This window comes from Orcinus orca, chromosome 20 (assembly GCF_937001465.1).
Source record: "Orcinus orca chromosome 20, mOrcOrc1.1, whole genome shotgun sequence".
Taxonomy (NCBI): Eukaryota; Metazoa; Chordata; class Mammalia; order Artiodactyla; family Delphinidae; genus Orcinus; species Orcinus orca.
The window spans coordinates 8,514,627-8,535,607 of NC_064578.1; the positions used below are offsets into that span (position 1 = coordinate 8,514,627).

General features: G+C 48.7%; 1 long non-coding RNA gene across 7 annotated transcripts in view; it reads left to right on the forward strand.

Moving 5' to 3' along the window:
- Nucleotides 1-20,981, forward strand: part of LOC117196725 (uncharacterized) — a 214,527-nt gene that overhangs the window by 181,238 nt on the left and 12,308 nt on the right. For 6 of the 7 annotated variants that reach the window (XR_007474457.1, XR_004477053.2, XR_004477052.2 and 3 more), the window contains one exon: nt 18,856-19,020. This is a non-coding gene — a long non-coding RNA (uncharacterized LOC117196725). The remainder of the gene's footprint in view (nt 1-18,855; nt 19,021-20,981) is intronic. The other variant, XR_004477049.2, reaches the window with a different exon arrangement.

Sequence of the window (20,981 nt, forward strand, 5' to 3'; positions counted from 1 at the left end):
CTGTGTTTTTTCAACTTAAAAACAGACACATGCTCGTCCCATTAAAGTCAACCACGTAACATCATTCCAGGTACCTTTAAACCTAAAAATCCAAGTCAGGGAGTCATGAAAGGCAGTGGGCACCAAAATCATTTCTCAGCCCAACTGACTCAGAAGCAGTGTGGCTGGGCAAACTCCCTTCTAGAAAGTGTCCCTTATTTGGATTTGAAAATCCCTTCAGTTCATGCTGTTAATCTCGTCCTAACCGTATTTTATAAATACAAAAACCTGGTTCAATGGTCCCACTGAGACCACATTTCCCAATAATGAGGGAAATGGCATTTACAGGAAGGTCTGAAACTTTCCTCAGTAGCCTGCAATTTTGTAAGTCCCCTATGAAGCCTCCATGTGGGCGTGACTAATGGATCCACCTAATTAAATTTTTACAGCATTCCAGGGCTGGAGTGTCAAATGTTTGCTTCCAGCTTGTCTCCTTGTAACACTGTCAAATAAGCCTCCCATCCCATCCCCCTCCCACACACACCTTTTTTTAGGGTCTGTAGGCTGCATTCCAATGTCATGCGAAATCAGAATTTGGTTGGTGAGGATGAAGAGATGGTTTGCCAAATAGATTTTGCAAGCCAACCTACCTTCACCTATTCAGAGAGGTTAGAAGGATAAAAGTGGGGGGGGGGAAAGAAGAACCAAAATAACGCCCAGCTGAGGTAGGATTCTATATGGGAAGTTGAGAAAGTCACTTTCAGTGGGTAAGAAGACCATGACTGTTGTGATAAATCCTCACTCCAAAAGACTGCACCGTGCGTTTAGCAAGATGGAATTTTAACTTTGAAAATGTACTTAAATTCAGTCGATTCTATGGACTTCAGGACAGAGGGGTTTGTTGCGTCTAATCTGCAGCACATGGTTTCTTGTTCTTGTTGTGTAATTGGTTTGAAAGAAAAGCATGCAATTAGACCATTTGCTTATCTCCTAACTGGAGGGTGAGGGTTCATCACAAGGTGGGTAGATAATTTGAGGACGTATCTGGAGATGCTCAGCCAGAAGCAGAAGTAGAATCTGATTTCAGTGCCGAGCGCATGTCAGACTCAAGATAGGATGCTGTGGGTTCGAGGCAGTGTGCTTCCCCAGAGAAATCACAGAGCCTGTTGGAGGCATCTTCCTGGAGATAGATGCTTAGGATGGACACATGTCAGTCAATCCCTGAGAGCTCTCCAAACCAGAGAGTCCCCGAGTATGGTCCATGTCATCTACATCAGAACCAACTTCGGAGCTTGTTAAAATGCAGGTTCTCGAACCCCAACCCAAACCTTCTGAGTCAGGATCTGGAAGTGGAGACGGGGACTCTGCATGCCAAAGAGCTCCCGGGGAAGCCCCACCAGCCGAAAGTTGGAGATCTTTGCTCTGGAGCTGTGGGGAAGATTGTAACTCCACACCAAGAGGGGCTGGAGGTCACACATGATAAACAAGGCATGGATTAACTGAGGCCAGTGGAGACCCTTCCCAGGGAACCAGGTCATCAGCACCAGGAAAGGGTTGTTTGCATCCAGCCAGAAGATCCCTGTGGACACACAGAGGCTCACCTTACCCCGCAAAGAACCCAAGGTGATTCTTCCAGCCCAAGGTCTTCAGGAATCAGTCCTAGCGGGGAACCTCCGTCTGAAGTCTTCTACTCTGTCTTCCCCAAGTCGCCCACCCCCTACACGTGTACTCAGAAATACGCTTGCATAGACACTCAGATGAGTTCACCTTGACGTACGCATACAGACCCACGTTTGCAAACAGACGTGTATGTGCATATGAATTGTGCCCATACAGCGGCACACACATGCCTGAGCATGGACATACATGTCCATCTCCATAGCTGCTGGCCCACATGTCCTAACAGAGAGAAGCTACAGCTCAGCTCTTGCTGAGGCAAACTAACCTCCCTTCAAAATCGTTTCCTTTCTAATTCATCTTAGGAAAATCACTAACCACAAGCAATTCCGAAAACCATCTGTCTCCAAGAGCTCCATCCTAACGTGGAAACCAGCCACTAACTCCACGGCAAATGGTTGGCGGGAGTGAGAGTAAGTTGAGGTTGTCAGAAGTTTATGATGCAACCGAGCAGGACTCCTTGGCAGCCGTCCCTCCTGGCCCCTCATCCTGGGATGAACTCAGCGCCATATTGGCCAAGTAACTAGAACAGTAGGGTAGACTCGATAGGGCTTTGGAATCAAGTGGCCGCACAAAAGTGTCTTTGGCTAACGTCGGCTGTGTCAGCCTGGGCAAGCCTCGAGCTCCTGTTCTATAAGCTAGAAGTTTATGAAGGTTAAATGCGGCCATGTGTGAAAGCCCCTAGCCCAGGGGCCAGGGACACCCAGTAATAGGAGGTGATTGATCAGGGATTGGCCTGGCAGAGTGCCTACATTCCGTAGACTTCAGATTCTAAAAACTCTCACTTTGAATCTTGGCTCTTCCACCTATTGGTTGGAGATTCTGCGCAAGTGTCTTAACCTCTCTGAATGTCAGCTCCCTTGTCAGGATGGAAACAACGCCTCCACCAAACTCACAGAGCCGTTGGAAGAATCCTGTCAATGGGTCCTAAGAGCTTAGCCCGTGCTCGGAAGGGTGACTGCTTAGAAAGAGATGGTTATTGCTGCCCTTTTTCTTCTTCTTCTTCTATAAAAAGAATAGCCCATGAGAAGGAAGGATAGAGGTAGCTATTTCCCCCTTAGGGGAAAACTCTAGACAGGAAACTGGACTGGGGCAAGGAACGTGCAGCTGTTGGAGAAGAATGCACTGCCTGTAACACGGGTCACTGAATGATCTTGCAGAACAAGCTCACCGCGGCTTCCTGCGTCACCTGGGCTGAAGGAAGCCTCCCCTTGCCTGTGTTCAGTGTTTGGATCAAACTCCCCCCAAAAGGGAAGGGATTCTCCACTTGAGCTGAGGGCAGTTCTTTCTGAAGGGTTTTGCTTTTTTAGGCAGGGAACCAACAGCCTTTTGAATCTGGTGAAATAGTTTTCATAGCCTTTAGACGTGATAAGGCTCGTTACTTCTTAACCGTGTATCCTTGAGTAAGTGGATTCATCTCTCTGAATCTATTTCTTCATTTAAAAAAAATCGGTAGGGCTTCCCTGGTGGCGCAGTGGTTGAGAATCTGCCTGCCAATGCAGGGGACACAGGTTCGAGCCCTGGTCTGGGAGGATCCCACATGCCGCGGAGCAACTAGGCCCGTGCGCCACAACTACTGAGCCTGCGCGTCTGGAGCCTGTGCTCCGCGACAAGAGAGGCCGTGATAGTGAGAGGCCCACGCACCGTGATGAAGAGTGGCCCCTCCTTGCCACAACTAGAGAAAGCCCTCGCACAGAAACGAAGACCCAACACAGCAAAAATTAATTAATTAATTAACTCCTACCCCCAATATCCAAAAAAAAAAAAAAATCCTTAAAAAAAAAATCGGTAAAGTAATGCCTCTCCGCAGGGTTTTCATGTAAACGAACACTCAGTGCCATATGGAGTGCAGAGTTAACTATTGTGGTGATGGAGAAAAGAGGGCCTCCAAGCGGGGTGGTCTTTGCCTCTCTTCATCCTTCTCATCCCTGGGCAGAGCCAGGAGGTGACCTCAAGTTTAACTCTGGGCTCCTCGTGGGTGGAGGACATATTAGCTGATTGGATACTAAGGGTGGTTGGGAAATGAGGGCCTTAAAGAATTTCTGATGCCTCAAAAAGTTAAACACAGTATTACCATATGACCCGGCAATTCTATTTCCAGATATACAGCCCAAAGAACTGAAAACAGGTCTTCTAATAAATACTTGCACATGAATATTCATAGAGCACTATTTACGACGGCCAGAAGGTGGAAAACACCCAAAGTCCATCGATGGATGAATAAATAAAATGTGACAAATGTGGTCTATCCACAAAATGGAATAGTATGCAGCCATGAAAAGGAATGAAGTGCTGACACAGGCTATAGCATGGGTGCACCTCGAAAACTTTTCACTTAAGTGAAAGAGGCCAGACACAAAAGGTCACATATTGTAGGATTCCATTTATATGAAATCTTTAGAATGAGTGAATCCATGAAGTCAGGAAGCGCATCATTGCTTTGCAGGGACTTAGGAGAGAGTCAGATGAGGAGTGGCCGCTTTATGGGCGCAGGGTTTCTTCGGGGGGATGGAAATGTTCTGGAACTAGATAGAGTTGACGGCCACATAACCTCGTGAAGGTTCAAAATGCCACCGAACGGTACCTTGATACATGGTTACTTTTAGGTTATATCAATTTTACCTCAATAAAATAAAAAAAAATCTCCCTCTACCAATGTGTGGGTGTCTTGATGCCAGACTGGAGAAAACAGACGAAAAAGGAGGGGGTGATTGCTGAAGCACTGATTAAAAGTGTGCACTTTGAGGGCAGAGCAGTCTCCTAAATCTCTTTAATGGAGAGAAGGAAGGCAAGAGCTACGTACGTGGGAAACAGCAGTTCAACAGATAAACAACGATGCAAGAGACGCCAGCCATTGGCTTCTCAGGAAGGGTCGGCAGCTCGGATTTTATTTTTTAAGTCAGTCGACACGTGAAGTGTGCAAACACCACTGTGGATTGTTTTGTTCCCGCCGCCCCCCGCCCCCGACCCTCTCCATCAGCTTGCTCCGCTTGGCACGCGGCCTATTTTCCGAACAGCAGCTGCGTACAGTTGAATAGTAAATCAAACACCCTAAAAACCCGTTGTTTTAAAACAATGTCTCAGATTTCCCAGATATTTCATTTCTCTTTTCCTTCCCCCAAACCCTTGCCTCAGACAGCAGTGGGAATCAGCTCATTCAGGTACGAGCCTCTCTCCTGTTTGCCGGGGATTCACGAGTTGCTTCCCACTGCGAAGTGTTTTCGGGGCAGAATTTACAGGCAGAATATATTTCAGGCTGATCCTGTATGCTGTTAGGAAGTCTGTTGTCAACAAATGCTCTTGAGCGGGAAGGGATTGGGTGGCTAAGGTTTTCTGGGGACACATATCCCCAGGATGAGCCCCAAGATTTTAAGGATTTCGGCACCATGAGGTCTCCCCAGCCCCTCGGTTCTTGGGAGCCATCCTACAGAAAGCCCATCCTGGCAGCCCCCAGCGAAGGCTATGCCGGTTCCCAACTCACTGTCTGGGGTGGGGAGAAGTTTCCTAGGGAAAGCGTCATGTGGCTGTGGGGAGGGCTTTTCCCCAGGGGGCAGTGCCGGGCTTCCTGGCAGACCCCACCGCCATGCCCCGCGTACGCACACACTCACAAGCCCCGGCCCCGCGGGTGCTGGCTCAGCCTCCAGCTTCACTTAAGTCAGGGTTTCTCAGCCTCAACACTGTTGGCACCTGGGTCGGATCATTCTTTGTCGGGGGAGTTGTTGAAGGTCAGAAAGGTCAGACGGCTCATCAAAGTCAGATGGCTGTTAAGTCACAGAGTTGATCAGGTATTCACTCAGCAAACATTTTATACCACCTATCGTGTAGTGAGCTTTATTACAGGCACTGCCGGCCAGCAAATATTTATTGAACATCTATAAGATGTCAATATTATAGATACACGAAAGAGCAAGACATGCCTTCTCATTGTGGAGGAGACAGAAAATAAACATGTGTACGATGTTCAGCATCATCGTTGGCCTCTACTAGATTCTAGTAGCATCCCCTGTCGGGACGACCAGAAATTGCTCCAGACGCTGTCACTTGTCGCCTGGGGAAGGGGGAGGGCAAGATCGTCCCCTGCTGAAAACCACTGACATAGAGGGAATTTAAGAAAACAACCTTAAAGTGAGGTGGAGCGATCTGAGTTAAAGTAGAAATCTGTCTGTCCAGAGAGAAACAAATGTATTCCAGAGATGACCTCTCTTGGGAAGGAATCTTCAGAGATGAGAGCTACCCCAGGGCTGTGACAGAGTCAGCCCTGCTGAGAAGGACGGCAGCATTTCCGTCAGTGATTGGACCAGCCGGTTTCTCTGCAATTTGCCGTATTGAACCACTGGTTTATTGCCAGTGTCCCCCATTAAACAGTAACATCTGTGAGACCAGGGACTTTGTCCCGCTAGGTAAGTGTACGATCCCCAGAACCTAGAACCGTGCCAGACACAAATGCCAGAGGGCAAACGACAGAATGAAGAAATCCAGATGATCTGCTTGTGAGACTTCGGTGACTTCTCCTCCTCTCTTTCTGACCCTCTCTTATTCCTCCCTGCTCTGTCTTCTGGCCTTTTTTCTCCCCCTCGGTACCAAAACATACACGTGCACACGTGCTCAAGGTCAAAAGCAGATACACTCATCCTCCCACAAACAGACGCACATACCCACCAACACACCAGCAGGAAGTTAGAAGGAAAGACCAGAACACATCCTTGACTCAGAGTTCTGAGGAAATCAACCAGCCCAGACCCAACAGCAGATTATACTGGAAATCAGCTGGCCTGTGAGCCTCTTGGCAGTTGTCAATCTGTCACAACTGGAGGGCTCGATGCCCTCACCACGAGGTCACCAGAAGTTCTGTGTTCAGGTCAAGAAACTGTGTGACCCTTTGCGTTCGGAGTAACACACTTTACCATCACACTTACGGTGAAAAATAACGTGAAAAGGCCGCCCCCCACCCCTGCCACCAAAATAAATAAATCAATAAATCACACACACACACACCAGCTCTGTGGTTATGAAGCCCATATAAAGTGGTTCCAGGCTCTTGGCAAAGACTGCTAAAGGCTGGCAGGGCCGGCAGAGAGGCAGTTCAGAAAACATAATCTTCTATTTACCCAGATAAATATGATACTGGCTACATGAATATGAAGGCACTCTGTTAAACACTTTATATGCTGTACTGCACCCAAAAGGCCATAACTGCCTTTCGATTAAGGACAGTGATCGGGAAAGAGCAAACCAGGCAAATAAATAAATTATATGTATTTATTTATTTTTAACATGCTTTGCCAGACAGGCCACAAGGCCTCTCTCAGGTAACATACACCTGGCAACCTAAACTAAAAAGGGACCTCTTGATAGGAAAGAACTGAGCTCCCCTTCCCTCTCCTCCTGGGCTGTGGCTGAACATCTGTCCGTCTGCCGTTCTGGGTGAAACAGAGGAAGTTTAGATCCAGTGGCCGCTGTGCTGGATCAAAGCATCCACCTCCTTTTCCAAAATCTGTGCAGAAGGACTGTTACAAATTAGGAAGCAGTCTTATAGATGAATAGATTCAAACCCCAAACTGTATTTGAGTTAAGAACCAGGTTATTCATGGAATACAGAGCGTGAGTCTGAGAAATGAGTTTAGAATCCTTCCCAAATGCCAGCAGATCTCCTGTGACCAGGAGTATTAAGGTGTCCCCTGGACTGGCACAGGCTCTGAGGGAACCCCTCTTAATTTTTACAGGTTCCTCTGCTCTTTGCATTCCCCCCAATAGCATGTATTGAGCATTATGTAAGTGTCAGCTTGTTCTAAACACTTTATGTGACAGTAATGTTATCCGGAATGCAATGAGGTACTATTGTTATCCATGTTTTACAAATAAATAATTACGACCTAGGGAGTTTAGGTAAATCTCCCAAGTTAACACACCCGGTAAGTGGTGACAAGGGGATTTGAATCCAGGTCATCTTCCGTCAAAGCCAACACTCTTTAAACTACAGCTGTGTATTTTACTAGATATGCCCTTTCTACCGAGGGCGCTCCCAACCCCTCCATGGCTTCAGTCATCATCTCTGTGACAGCCATCAAGAATATTTCAATTTCCATACCAGCTCCAGTCCATTGGTAATGGCTGCCTGAATCATGGTGCTTAAGCAGCCAGGCTCAATGGGAAAAAAAAAAAAAAAATCTGCAATTGATTAGTGATGCCTGTTCTGGGTGCAGAAGGGGCAGTTTGTGGCACACATGCTACCTATTTGCATGTTCAGTTTCCATTGCCAACGAATACTTTATCTTCTGAACTCCAAAGCCAGATTTTCAACTGCCACTGAGCTATCCCACTGGGATATCCTATTGACATCTCAGACTCCCCAAATCTGGCCTCTTCTCTCATGATCCCCAATGAGGTTTAAAAAATATTCACCCAGATTTCAAGCTGGAAACCTGAGAGCTGAGCTGAGCTCTTCTCTCTCCTCCATTCAGTACTCTAATCAATCGTGCATCTTTTCCATTCTGCTTTTCAAAAATCGTGAAGGTTTCCTGTGAGCTATCACTCATACTCCTTGAGTCTAGGATAGGCCTCCGTTTACACTATTGCAAGAACCAGCTAACCAGTGTTCCTGCCTCCAGATCTGCCAATTCACTGCCAACTATTCTTTCTGAAGCATGAATCTGGATATATATTTCCCTTGCCCAGTACCTTTGTGGCTCCCCTAAGGTCCAGACCCTGCAGCTGGCATATGAGACCCTTTGCCATGAGTTCTTATTCTAACTGTTCAGATACCTCCCTTGCCCCTCGATGAGTCATCCCGTCACATGCTACCTGTGCTTCAGCAACCACCCTGCTCTACCCTCCCATCATCATTCATGCCCATGTGTCCTTGCACAAACTGTTTCTCCCGCTAAGAATATCCTGCACAATGTAGTGATCCTTTACAGAGACCTCCAGGCCCTGGCTTGGCAGGAGCCAGCCATCACAGATCACACCCTCAGCTCTAAGAAGCGTTGTCTGAAGGAGCCAGTGTGGCCATAACAAGCCCATCCCCAGAGGGGCTGGGCCTTACCCTGGCCTGTCCTTTCCCGAGTCTCCTTCAAAGCAGCAGCTGTTAGCATGGGGTTTACAGCCTATACATCCATAAACAAAGGTATCCTTCAGAGCGTGTACCCGTGGAAGCTGGATGGTGAGACCCATGACCCTGAGTTACCCCCAGCAGTGTCCCCAGGCACCTGGGCTGATGAGTTTTTGCACCAGCTCACAGTTTACCATTTCGGGGCACACAACTCACACCAGCCTCATGGCATTTGGCATTGATACAAAAATGCAGCCTCCTTGAGGGCAGGGGCCAGTCCGAAACATCTTTACCCTCCTGTTATACCTGGACTTGGAACCTGTTACAAGGCAGGCAGTCAAGAAATGGCCGTCCATGGACTTAGTGGAGTGAACCAGAAAATAGATGAATCTGTCTCAGTGTTGTCCCTTATTAGCTGGGGGATCTTGGTTTAATTTCGTAGCCTCTCTACTTCTGTTTCTTCAGCCACAGAACCGGGTAATAGTAGTGCCGTATTTAGGGGTTCTTCAGACTTTGTTATCAGCGAGTAGCGGATGGGTGGGTGGATGGATGGATGGATGGGTAGATGAATATTCCTGTTGATGAACAGTGGATTAACAGATAAATGAGTTATTTAATAGATTCACTTAATACATGTTTAGTTAAAGAGAAGTGAGTGCCAAAAGCCACCACCAGTCACACACTAAATAAAGTGACCCAAACACAAATGGTCCCTCAGGAAACAATCAAATAACAGTAACTTCTGCAGCCCTAGGGATGGCGTGGAGGGTCCCTCTGGGCACTCTTTTCACCAGATACCCTTCCCACGAAGACAGGGGCAGGGAAGGGGGGAGGGGAGGGGGGAGAGATGAAGGAAGGGACAGGATGGTAAAAGTGCACACACGCGCACACGCTCAGAGGAAGGACTTCAAGCCGAGCCCTCCTGTCGCTTCACCCTCAGCCTCTGCCCTTACCCCGAGCCTCCCCGGGAACAGTCTACGGGTCCGAGGTTTTCTTGTGCAGAAGAAGGTGGTGCAGACAGGATCTTGAGCTCCCAGTCGCCCTGCTTTTAAGTTGATCTGTCAGCTCGGTAGCGCTTGTGTGTGTGAAGGCAAGCAGGTGGAGAGAGACACAGAAGAGGACATCTCTGAATGCTTCTTCTCTGACCTATTAGAGGTCACCCCTCACCTGCCTCGGATCGCTCACCTGTGGCTAAAAAGCCTGACCCACTCTGAGAACCCAGATTCTCCTGTTGGGAGCTTTACGGACCCCCAGGACTTCTCTGGCCCCTCCCGGCTCGGCCGTATCAGCTGAGTAATCTCCCTGAGCGTTCTGACACACAGCTGCAAGAGATGAAAACTGTACTGTTGATAGCTGAAACTTTGGATAAGATTACATGGTTTTGAATATCTTGATGACATATTTGTCTGAAAAGTCTTTTAGAGGACAGCCTAATATAAATGCGCGGAAATGTTTCTAATGACTAGCATTTGTCTACAGACTTCGTTGGAGAAATTAGCATTCATGTGTCTCTGGATGTCATTTGCATTTGTATGTGGGGACCAACTTTTGAATAATCATCTCTTCCAGCCCAGAAGTGTTAACTATTTACTCCGAACACAGGCTGGTTTCCTTCTCAGGCTATCCGGCTGGGTCTGTGTTGTCCAGAAATAGGTAATGTTGTAAAGGACATATATCCCGTGGCTCCAAGACCACTGGAACCTTCCAAGGAGTCGTCAGGTACCATTTGCCCTAGCAAATATTTACTTGCTCTGCTCTGTTCTGGCCTTACCCACCCCACTGTTTTAATCACCTCCCCTCATCCCAGCCAACCTTGGTTCTTGCTACGAGCTCCAGACCTCCTAGGTTGAAGGCTGAGACCTATCTGGTCGCAAGTATACTTGGGATTCTCCCCAGGACAACACAGATCCCGCTGAAACTCCACGGAAAGGAGCTAGCGTGTGCAGGCAGCGTGGGTCCCATTCCCTTCTGTGGTTTCATAGGTCCTTTGGCTGAAGTCCAGGGTAATTTTCCTGGTCCAGTTTTGCTTTAAGTAGAAGGAGAAGACAAGGTCTGGATAAAGCCAAGCAGAGCTAAGTGCTCACAAGGCTCTCATCTGCTCTGGGATGTCCAGGAAGAAAATTAACCTCTGTAGGCATCAGTTTTTTCATCCGTAATGTGGGGAGGTAATTCTACCAACTACCCAGAGTTAAAAAGACAAGAGTTGATCGTGCATCTAAAATCCCAGGACTGGGCACACGGTAGACACTCAGTAAATGTTCCTTTCCTGCCCTGTCGCCTCAGTATTTCCTAGCACACCGTCTGCAGCAGCGGTAAGGCTCCTAAGGGCAACTTTAGCAAAGAGCAAAAAATGATGCGCTGGTTTCGGCGTGAGATTCATTCGGGAGAGTGTCGCAGAGGGCGCGTTCGTTTGGGGACAGCTGGACAGCTTGGGAGTCACTCTCTTTGTGAGCTCTGGGTCTCCAGTACAATTTCCCTGCGCACGTTCGTTCTCCGAGGTCTTACCCGTCTGTGTCAGAAGTGACTCCGGACTGTTCTGCCTGAGAGGGTTGCTCTGGAGGCAAGAGGCCCAGCGTCAGGTGAGGCCCCCGCGTGGCTCTGCTTTGGGACCTAGCACCTTGCACAAAGTAGGTGCTTCCTGAACGCCGGGTAAGTGAACTGGTGTGAGTTCGTCAATCTCGGCAGTGCCATGCTGTCTCCTCCTAGAATGTGGAGCAGGAATACTGGTGGACTACGTCCCAAGAGATAAGTATCTCTAACAGTAAATGAACAGCAACAACAATTGTAACATTTCTGGAGCCCTCGGTCCAGGCCAGGCTTTGTGCTGTGTGCTGTATGGTGCCGTCTGGTTTTGACACACAACAGGCCACCAGCCGTCAGCTGTCGTCTCCCATCCCAGTGGGAGCTTGGATGCAGAATGGGAAGAGGTGTTTGCTGTTTCTTCCACTCAGCCTGCCCCTTCTCTGTTTTGAGGTCAAGCACAAGTAGCTCATTTCAGACATCACCCTCTCTTGGAAATATCCCCCAAACCCCCAGGTTTGGGGGGAACTGTGCTCCCAAATATGGCCGCGTGCAACCTTCTAGAGACTCGGAGAGCTGGAAGATGAAAGATGATGGTAGCCCTATATGTAATTACAAATGGCAGCTCTATCAGACTGGAAGTGAACAAATGAAGTCCAACAGAGTTCAGCTTTTTCCACAATAACGACTAATTTGTGTTTTCAGTTGCTGTCAGTAGAAACAACCTCGGGGTGGAGGGGCGGGCAGAGCTGCTTTGCTGATACCCGGAGCCCGTGCCCCGCCTGTGATTCGACTTGGCACCGGTCCTGGGGCGTCCCAGCTTCCTTATCACAGGACGTGTTACTCCCATCCTAAGCTCAGGCTTGCTTGTCTGTCTGTCCACTGCCTGGAAACCTCCGGGAGGACAGGTGCTGGTGTTGAGATGAAGAGGGTCAAGGAATGTCTGCAGAATGAATGAACGTGTTCATCTGCAGTGTCCTCTCAACCCGCTGGTGTGTCCCAACTGGCAAACGACTGTTCTGGGGTCTTGCTCTGTGTCTCTCTGTCTCCCTCCCTCTGTGTCTCTCTCTGACTCTGTCTCCGTTTCTCTCTGTCTCTGTCTTTGTCTTTTGCTCTCTGTCTCTCTTTGTCTTTGTTTCTCTGTCTCTCTCTCTCTCTCAGGATGATGCTGACAAGGAGGGAGGGAGGGAGCATTGAAACCTGATTTGTAAGAATTATTCGATCTGTTTCCATCTTTCTGTTGGGCCTCACATGAACACCCCGACAAGTTCTCTGCCGCCATGTTAATGTTCCGGGCGATGCTCTCTGGCGGCCCACATCTCATGCCAGAGACAACGCCTGCTCCCAAAGAATCCCAGGCCACGCCCCACCCTTCCTGTGTCTGCAGAGGCACATTGGGAGAGGCAGAGCCGATCTTCCTTGAAGCCTGGGTTGCTGAGGGTTTTTTTCTTGGCCACTATGCCTTGAGGACATTTTTATGTACCTCTTGCCAAACCTGAAACTTGATGTTGGGATTGTTGGTGATCCTCTGAGAGTCAGAAGTGGCACCAGAACACACCTGGCCACTCCCAAAAGCACATTTCCCAAGCACCAGAAAACTACAGCTTGTCCTCAGGGCAGGATCAGCTCGGCAGAATGGCCCAGAATCTTGCAGCATCACTTTTCATTGTTATCCTGAAAGAAACAAATTAACCTGCAGATGTGGCTACTGTAGCCTCTCTTTTGACTGAGCTGATTGGTCCACTGGTGCAAACACATCCTTAAATGAATGTACACATAATGTATTCATAGATAATTGATGTGTATGTATACTTTCCCCTTTCTTTTGTCACTAGCCATTTGTTTTTAATTTATTCGTTGGTTGGTCTATTTACTTATTTATTTTTGGCTTTGTTGGGTCTTCGTTGCTGCACGCGGGCTTCCTCTAGTTGTGGTGAGCGGGGGCTGCTCTTTGTTGCAGTGCGCAGGTTTCTCATTGCACTGGCTTCTCTTGTTGCAGAGCACGGGCTCTAGGCGCGCGGGCTTCAGTACTTGTGGCGCGCGGGCTCTAGAAAGCAGGCTCGGTAGTTGTGGCACACGGGCTTAGTTGCTCCACGGCATGTGGGATCTTCCCAGACCAGGGCTCGAACCCGTGTCCCCTGCATTGGCAGGCAGATTCTTAACCTCTGCGCCGCCAGGGAAGTCCGCCATTTGTTTTAAATATCTACTGACTGCCAATCACATGGTTCCTCCTCACACTATTATTTGAGACGTGGACTGATTTAAAGAAGAATATGTTAGTATCTCCCTCCGACACACCATTGATTCCACCCACATCCCTTAAGGAGATGTATATTCCTACAGTTTCGATCACATACTTTATTGATGAAAAGGATACAGTGACAAAACTGGCACTGTGTTTTCGTCCCCAGAGTGTAACTCTCTGGGGGATTTTGTTTGTTTGTTTTTGTTTTTGTTTTGCTGTATGCGGGCCTCTCACCGCTGTGGCCTCTCCCGTTGCGGAGCACAGGCTCCGGACGCGCAGGCTCAGCGGCCATGGCTCACGGGCCCAGCTGCTCCGCAGCATGTGGGATCTTCCCAGACCGGGGCACGAACCTGTGTCCCCTGCATCAGCAGGCGGACTCTCAACCACTGCGCCACCAGGGAAGCCCTCTGGGAGATTTTTGAGAGGAAACACCAGGGAGGCTATTTCTAACCTTCTGTCACGAAATTTAGAGCATGGGCTGAGTAGTGAGGAGGGGTGATCAGTGAGGCGCTGAGTATAAAGGTAGAGAACACCATGGCAAAGGGGCCGACGTGTGAACCCCATCTTCACGTGCTCCATGGAAGCCTCTGGAACATTCACTGGTGGGGGTAATTGTAACAACACAAAGGACTGGGGGAAGGGTGTTAACAGCCTCTTTGCCCTCATTCAACTTTGTGTCTCTGTTGGGCTCTGCCTCCACCCAGCCCCACCCCCGCCAGGTCCATTCTCTGCTTCTCCCCACTCAGCTCTGGGCTCTGGGAGACAGATCAGTGTGGGTGGGCTCGCCAAGCCCTCTGGCTTCCAGCTGGGTCAGGCCTCTGAGTAACACTGCAGGGCGGTGGGGTGAGCTCCTGCCTCCCAACCTGCAGGATCACTCGTGCCCTTGACTGAAGGTTACAGCTCTAGAGTCGGAGTCAGGCTGCCCTGTCTAGTCACCCACCTCTCTCTCTCTCTCTCTCCCCCTATCTGTCTCTTTCTCCCTTTCTCTCCATCTCTTTCTCTCTCTCCTCCCCTCTTCCCTGAGTCTTGGAACGATGCACCCTTTCCTTACCCTTTCAGGCAGCAAGAGGTGGTCCTGGCTCCCTGAAGGTGGAAACCCCAGGAAATGATACTTTGCCTTAAGGCTTTTCTATATCCTGTGTTCCTGTGCTCTGTAAACATTCCCTTTATTAAAACTACTCTTGGTTCCCCAGGCCCACTCCTTCTCACTAGGACCCAAGAGACACAAAGTTGTGGATCAGATAGCATCACATGGGTGTGCTTCTCCCAGGTGCCCCAAGGTCCACCCGGAGTAGAGCCTCCTTTGTCTCTCTCCTCCTCTCCCCCGGATGCAGTCAGGGTTCTCTACAGAAGAACGTGAATGACCTTCACCCTTTTCCCAGGAGAGACCAAGCTGGGGTCCTGTGTACCTCAACAGGCCCTTACTGCCTTCGCCAGCCCACCCCACAAACTCTGGACCCCTGAATCAGAGCTGAGCTATGCGAAAGGGCAGAGCACGGACCAAAGTCAGAGGGCCTCTGCTCTTTTCCTGCCCTGTGACTTTGGGTTATACACATGCCTCCTCCTTGGCGATGATGTGACATTTCATCAAGTCAAGCCATGAATAATCTTGTAGCTGAGAAAGGCCATGTGACTCATTTCTCATACATAAAATATAAACATTCCAATGGTACCATCAATTTCCCTTTTGTTTTTACCACCTTGCAATGCAAACATGATGGCTAGCACTTCAGCAGCTACCTTGGGAAGATGAGGTGATAGCAAGAGGGGAAAGATGAGAATGGCAGAGATGGTGAGATGGTGACCTTAATATTAGTAAGCCACTGAACTAATGCTTGCAGTCAGCTACCTCCACAACTGTGTGGTATGTGTGTGTGTGTGTGTGTGTGTGTGTGTGAGTGTGAGAGAGAGAGAGAGAGAGAGAACATTAATCCTTCTTTGTTTAAGCCCCCTCTTAATTAATTTTTCTGTTGTTTGCAGCCAAAGGCATTCCTGTCTGATATAGTGAATAATGTGTCAATAAAATAAAATCACTTCTCCTTCTCCAACACCCCATTGGCTTTTTACATTGAAATCTGTGTAGTGTAGATTTTTTGAGTTAGAGGGTTAATCTGTTTAACCCCCTTTCACCCTCTTTTCAGCAGCTCCTGTAGCCCCTTGAGAGCAGATGCCACACTGACATTTACATCCCTAACGATCAACACCACAGTTTCCGTGTAACTGGCATTCGATTAAAGACGGGCTTCAGAAGGTCCACGGAGGATAGTACAGTAGCTACCATTTATTGAAGGACTAATACATGCAAAGCATTTTCCAATTCTCATTTCAGACACATCATATCTCTACTGAGCAAGTATTTTTACCCTCATTTTACAGATGAAAATCCTGACGCTCAGAGAGTTTTCGTCATTTGGCCAAGATCCTGAAGCTTAGAAATGACACAGAGGAAATGTGAAGCCCCAGTCTCCCAGCTCCCCTGTAGACATCGTCCCTGTGAGACAAACCATGCAGAGTGTAGAAACCACCCCCGGGGACTTTTTCTCATTTTAGCATCTGAAGACACCAACACACCCAGCCAGGTGCCGACCTGCATTGAAGCAGGCTCTGCATTAAACCTTCAAAGAGTCTAGAATTCGATCCCCGGAGGGTTCAGAGGATGCTGGTTTTGGGCTATTGAGAAAGTGCCCCTTTCCACTCTCTCATTTGCATGCTGGATGTCTACTGAAAGTTGCTATGGTGATCCGTTTGACCAGAAGTTTCCGCTGAATCATCCCAACACATATGAAAGCAGAGATGTGGTTTGGGGACCCAGAGCCCCGTCGCCGGGGGAAACGTCTCCATCTTTCACTTGTGACTCACTCGTGGTCACGCGTAGGCCCAGCTGGGACGAAAGCGAGACCTCTGGGACAGGTGTCGCTCCCTGGAGACATTTGCACAGCAGGGCACGCTGCAGTCGCCTCTGGGGACCCGAAGACTGGAGAAGGAAAGGTGGGAGCCGGCACCTGAGCCACGCCCTGCTCTGCAGGGTCGTTCCGGGGCTCAGGTCTTCTAAGCAAATGTCTCGGTCTGGAGACCCCTAACAGCAGAGGCTGCAGTAGGCACGTGGGTTCAGGTAGTCTATCTGAGAGCTGATGTGAGGAAGCAGAAGGGAAGGGGATTCTAAGCCAGCGTGAAGGGAGAGCCTTACCAGTGTGCTACCTGGGTGCTGCCGTGGGCGCTGCCCTGCTTTAGGATCTGTTTCTAGAGTAACTGGTGACAGAACGCAGAGACGATGGGGCACGGGACTCCATGTTCAGGTCTCCTGTGTTCAGGTCTCCTCTCTGCTCAGCGCGGTCCTGGTTGTAGGCCTTGATTTCCCTATGCACAGAAATGTAGAAAAGAATACCTCGTGTGGCTTAAAAAGAAATCACGTACACGGTGGGACCTGGTGCAGGGCCTAGCCTGTGGCATATCTTCAGTCAGCTTTGCTTTCTCTCCTTCTCTTCACCAGAGCTTCAGCTAAGTGATACCGCTGCTCTTGGCTGAGAACCAGGCGTAGGAGCTTATGGACAAACAGTTAATTTAAAAAATGTATAGATATGGGACTTCTCTGGCGGCACAGTGGTTAAGAGTCCGCCTGCCAGTGCAGGGGACACGGGTTTGAGCCCAGACCCTGGAAGGTCCCACATGCCACGAAGCAACTAAGCCCGTGCGCCAAGACTACTGAGCCTGCGCTCTAGAGCCCGCGAGCCACAACTACTGAGCCCTCGTGCCACAACTACTGAAGACTGCGCGCCTAGAGCCCGTGCTCCGCAACAAGAGAAGCCACCACAATGAGAAGCCCACGCACCGCAACGAAGGGTAGCCCCCGCTCGCCGCAACTAGAGAAAGCCCGCACGCAGCAGCAAAGAGCCAACACAGCCAAAAATAAAATTAATTAATTAATTTAAAAAATACATATATAGATAGAAAGAGATCTAAACATAGCTCTCAAAAATTGCCCTTTATTTTGAAGTAAACGTTATTTGACATTTGATCTTCTTTTGAATTATGTCCTGTGTAACTAGATGAACATGGATATCTTTAGAGATAGACAATGTACATGCATAGAGGAAGTGGTGCCTATTCCCTTTTTTTTTTTTGGCTACTTGGAGACATTTAAAGGATGCTGCTGGTTGGGGTGCAGGGGGCTGTGTGGAACAGAATGTGGAAAAGTTGTCAAAGGAAAAACTCCAGGGCAGTCTGTTGGAGTGCATTAAAGGAGAGAGATTGCCGTTCAAATGGAGGCTGAGCTTTAAAAATTATGTAACACATGACATTAGCAACCTGTTACATGTCTGTGTGGAAAGACAGGTACAACTTTTCTAGAAAATACTTTGTCATATCAGCACCCTAAAATACGTATACCTTTTAGCCTGCATATTAGTCAGGGTTCTTCAGAGAAACAGACCCGATAGGATATGTATATATTTCCTGTTGGATAACTATCTATCAATCAATCAATCAGTCAGATAACCTGCAAGCTGGAAACCCAGTAAAACTACTGGTGTCATTGAGTCTGAGTCCAGAGGCCTGAGAACCCAGGGAGCCGACTGTGTAGATCCCAGTCTGCAGGGATCTGGGACCCCCTTTTTTTTTTTAATTTTTTAAAAAAATTTGTTTATTTTATTTATTTATTTTTGGCTGCATTAGGTCTTCATTGCAGTGCGCGGGCTCGGGCAGTGAGACAGGAAAAAAAAAGGGGGCTGGAGGAGCAGGGGTGAGGGAGGTGAAGCCCTCCTTCCTCTACCTTTGTTCCACTCAGGCCCTCAACGGAGTCACCGATGCCTGCCCACACTGGGGAGGGCGTCCACTTTACTGAGTCCGCAGGTTCAAATGCTGAGCTCATCCAGAAATATCCTCACACCCAGAAATAATGTTTCATCTGGGCACCCCGCGGTCAGCCAAGTGACACATGAAATTGACCATCACAGCCTGGTAACCCCAGTTTTTTCTCTCTGTCTTACAGAGATTATCAGCTATTCAGAAATGTACAAGGGTAGAGATCAAAGCAGTATGTATATTACTGAAAAATTGGAAAGTATTTGAAAGTCCCGCAATAAGTGAAGTAAATTCTTTTATGATCATGTGATTAAGTGCTATGTGGGCAGTAAAGACACTCTTGCCGAGAGTACTCAGTGATCAGGGAAAGCGTTGATGGTAGATTATGAAGTGAAAAGTTGGTTAATAAAGAGTCCATCTGATTCCAATTCTGTTAAACATACCCTTTCGTCATACAATTGCCTATCTGTGTATATATTTTTGTATACTCATTACCCAAAGAATAACTTAGGGGAAACACTATTAACAACCACTGTTTCTAAGTGGTTCTCTTCCCTTTATTCTTGCTCCTTTTTGTACTTTCCAGAGTTTCCATAAGGAGGAGAAAACACTGTCATAATCAAAGAAGGAAACGATAGCTGTGATTTCTAAAGACGCTGAAGAAGTCAAACGTTAGATTCCTGCTCCTTTTGCTTCGGCTCCATTTCTCTTCAGAATACAGCCGGATCTGCCCCCGGAAGGTGAGGGTCAGGTGAGCTGCAGGGCCACAGGGGTCAGGACACTGTGCTTTGATGTGTGGCCTCCGCCCCCCAGGACAGAACAGTGTGGAAGGCAGCCATCAGAGGACAGCGTGGAGGGTTGGTTAGTCTCCCCGGGACTCAGGGGTGTGACACATTACAGTGCCTGCTGTCGCTTTGGACCTTTGGGGGTGCGTCCTTGACCGTGCAAAGAGGATGAAAACTAGAAGCTCCCCGCATCCTAACCTCCTGACCGGCTGTGTTTTCTCTCCTTTGATGGTACCTCCATTTCCACACCCCTCCCCCTTTCTCTATGGCCCCCACCTGTGTCGTCCAGCCGGTTCCCGGCCCACCGGTCTGCTTCCACTCACACCAACATCTCGTGTCCCTCACTGACAATGCCAGAGGGTCACAGAGAGAGAGTGACCACGATTCCACCCACCGCAGAGATTTGTGAGACCCACAAAAACATCAGAATTGTAGTCAGGAGACCGTGTGGTTTGAATCTCTCTCTCTCGCCCTGCCAAGCTGTGTGTGCTTGAAAAGGTATCTTCACTTCTCTGAATTTTAGTTTCTTCACCTGTAAGCAGCCTGCCGCCTAATCGTGAGAATGACGTGAGTCTATTAGCCTCAGTAATCACGAGAGCTGCACAACAAAGACCGCAAGCTTCGCGACTTGAAACAGCGCCCACGTATGATATCACGGTTCTGTTGGTCCGAAGTCTGAGTGGGCTGAGGCAGGTTCTCTGCGGAGGGGCTCATACAAGGCCACAGTCAAGATGCCGGCTATGCTGAGCTCTTAATTGGAGGCCCTGGGGGAGAATCTCCTTTCAAGCTCATCCAGATTGTTGGCAGAATTAATTTCTCTGTAGCTGTGGGGCTGAGGTCCCCATGGCTTTTGTCAGCTGGGAGCCACTCTCTGTTGCTGGGGAGCACCCACCTTCCTTGTCACATGCTCCCCCCACACCCAAAAGCTTCAAGCCAGCGACAGCCGGCCCAGTCCTCCTTGGGCTTTGAACCTCTCCGACTTCCCCTTCTGCTTCCAGCTGGAGAAAACCCTCTGCTTTCAAAAGACTCGTGGAGATTGGAGACAATGGTGCGTGTAAATCGCTTAGAACGGTGCCTGGCATTTAGTAGATCAAGGTTGACTTCAGGACGAATACAGCCCAGGATACCTAGAAGGTTCTGAATCGGCTTTGATGGAATAAATGAGTGCATGAATGGATGCAGGAATGAATGAGCAAATGGGAAAAAAAAAAATCAGCTGTGAAGTTGAGTTCCTATTTTGGAGGGCGGAGGCAGTCAGCGAGGGACATCTCCAACAGCGAGGGGACCTTCTGATATGAATTCCATCAATCCACCCAAAGTGAGGATTCAATTAATACAGCTACTAAATAAGGTTTCGTCCTGCAGCGTGAGAGTACCTGGGGTGCGTCGTCTGAGCCCGGCTTCTCTGCTCGGAAAGCATCCCCCTCCGAGGCCCCAGGAAGTCTCACTGGCAATTACAGCCGAAGGAGCAAAATTCTGTCTCTAGGCACTTCCCCCTTCAGCTTCAAATTGCTCTTGGGATCGTTATGTTTCTCCCACACGGGCTCTGCGCTAGGTGCCCAACTCACTTCCTGCCGCAGGAGGGGCAAGGACGTGGATTCTGGATCTGGCCAGAGGGCGTCTGGGGATTCTACCCTTAAAGTCTCAAATCCTTGTCATTTTAGCGGTCATCGGAATTACTGAATCATTACATCAGGCACCTCCAACACCTGTGAAACAACTCAGGTACCAAAGAGAAACAGAGCGAAGATGAAACCTGGTGTCCGATGGGCAGCAGTGCACTTGGTAAACTTACAAGCACCCCTGGCTTCCAGACCTCCTCCAAAGGGCTTTTATAGCTTCCTGAAAATGCTTTAGCACTGGGTTTTAATTAAACATTTAATATGCATCATGCAAATTTATTGCTTCTGCCAGGGGGAAAAAGATG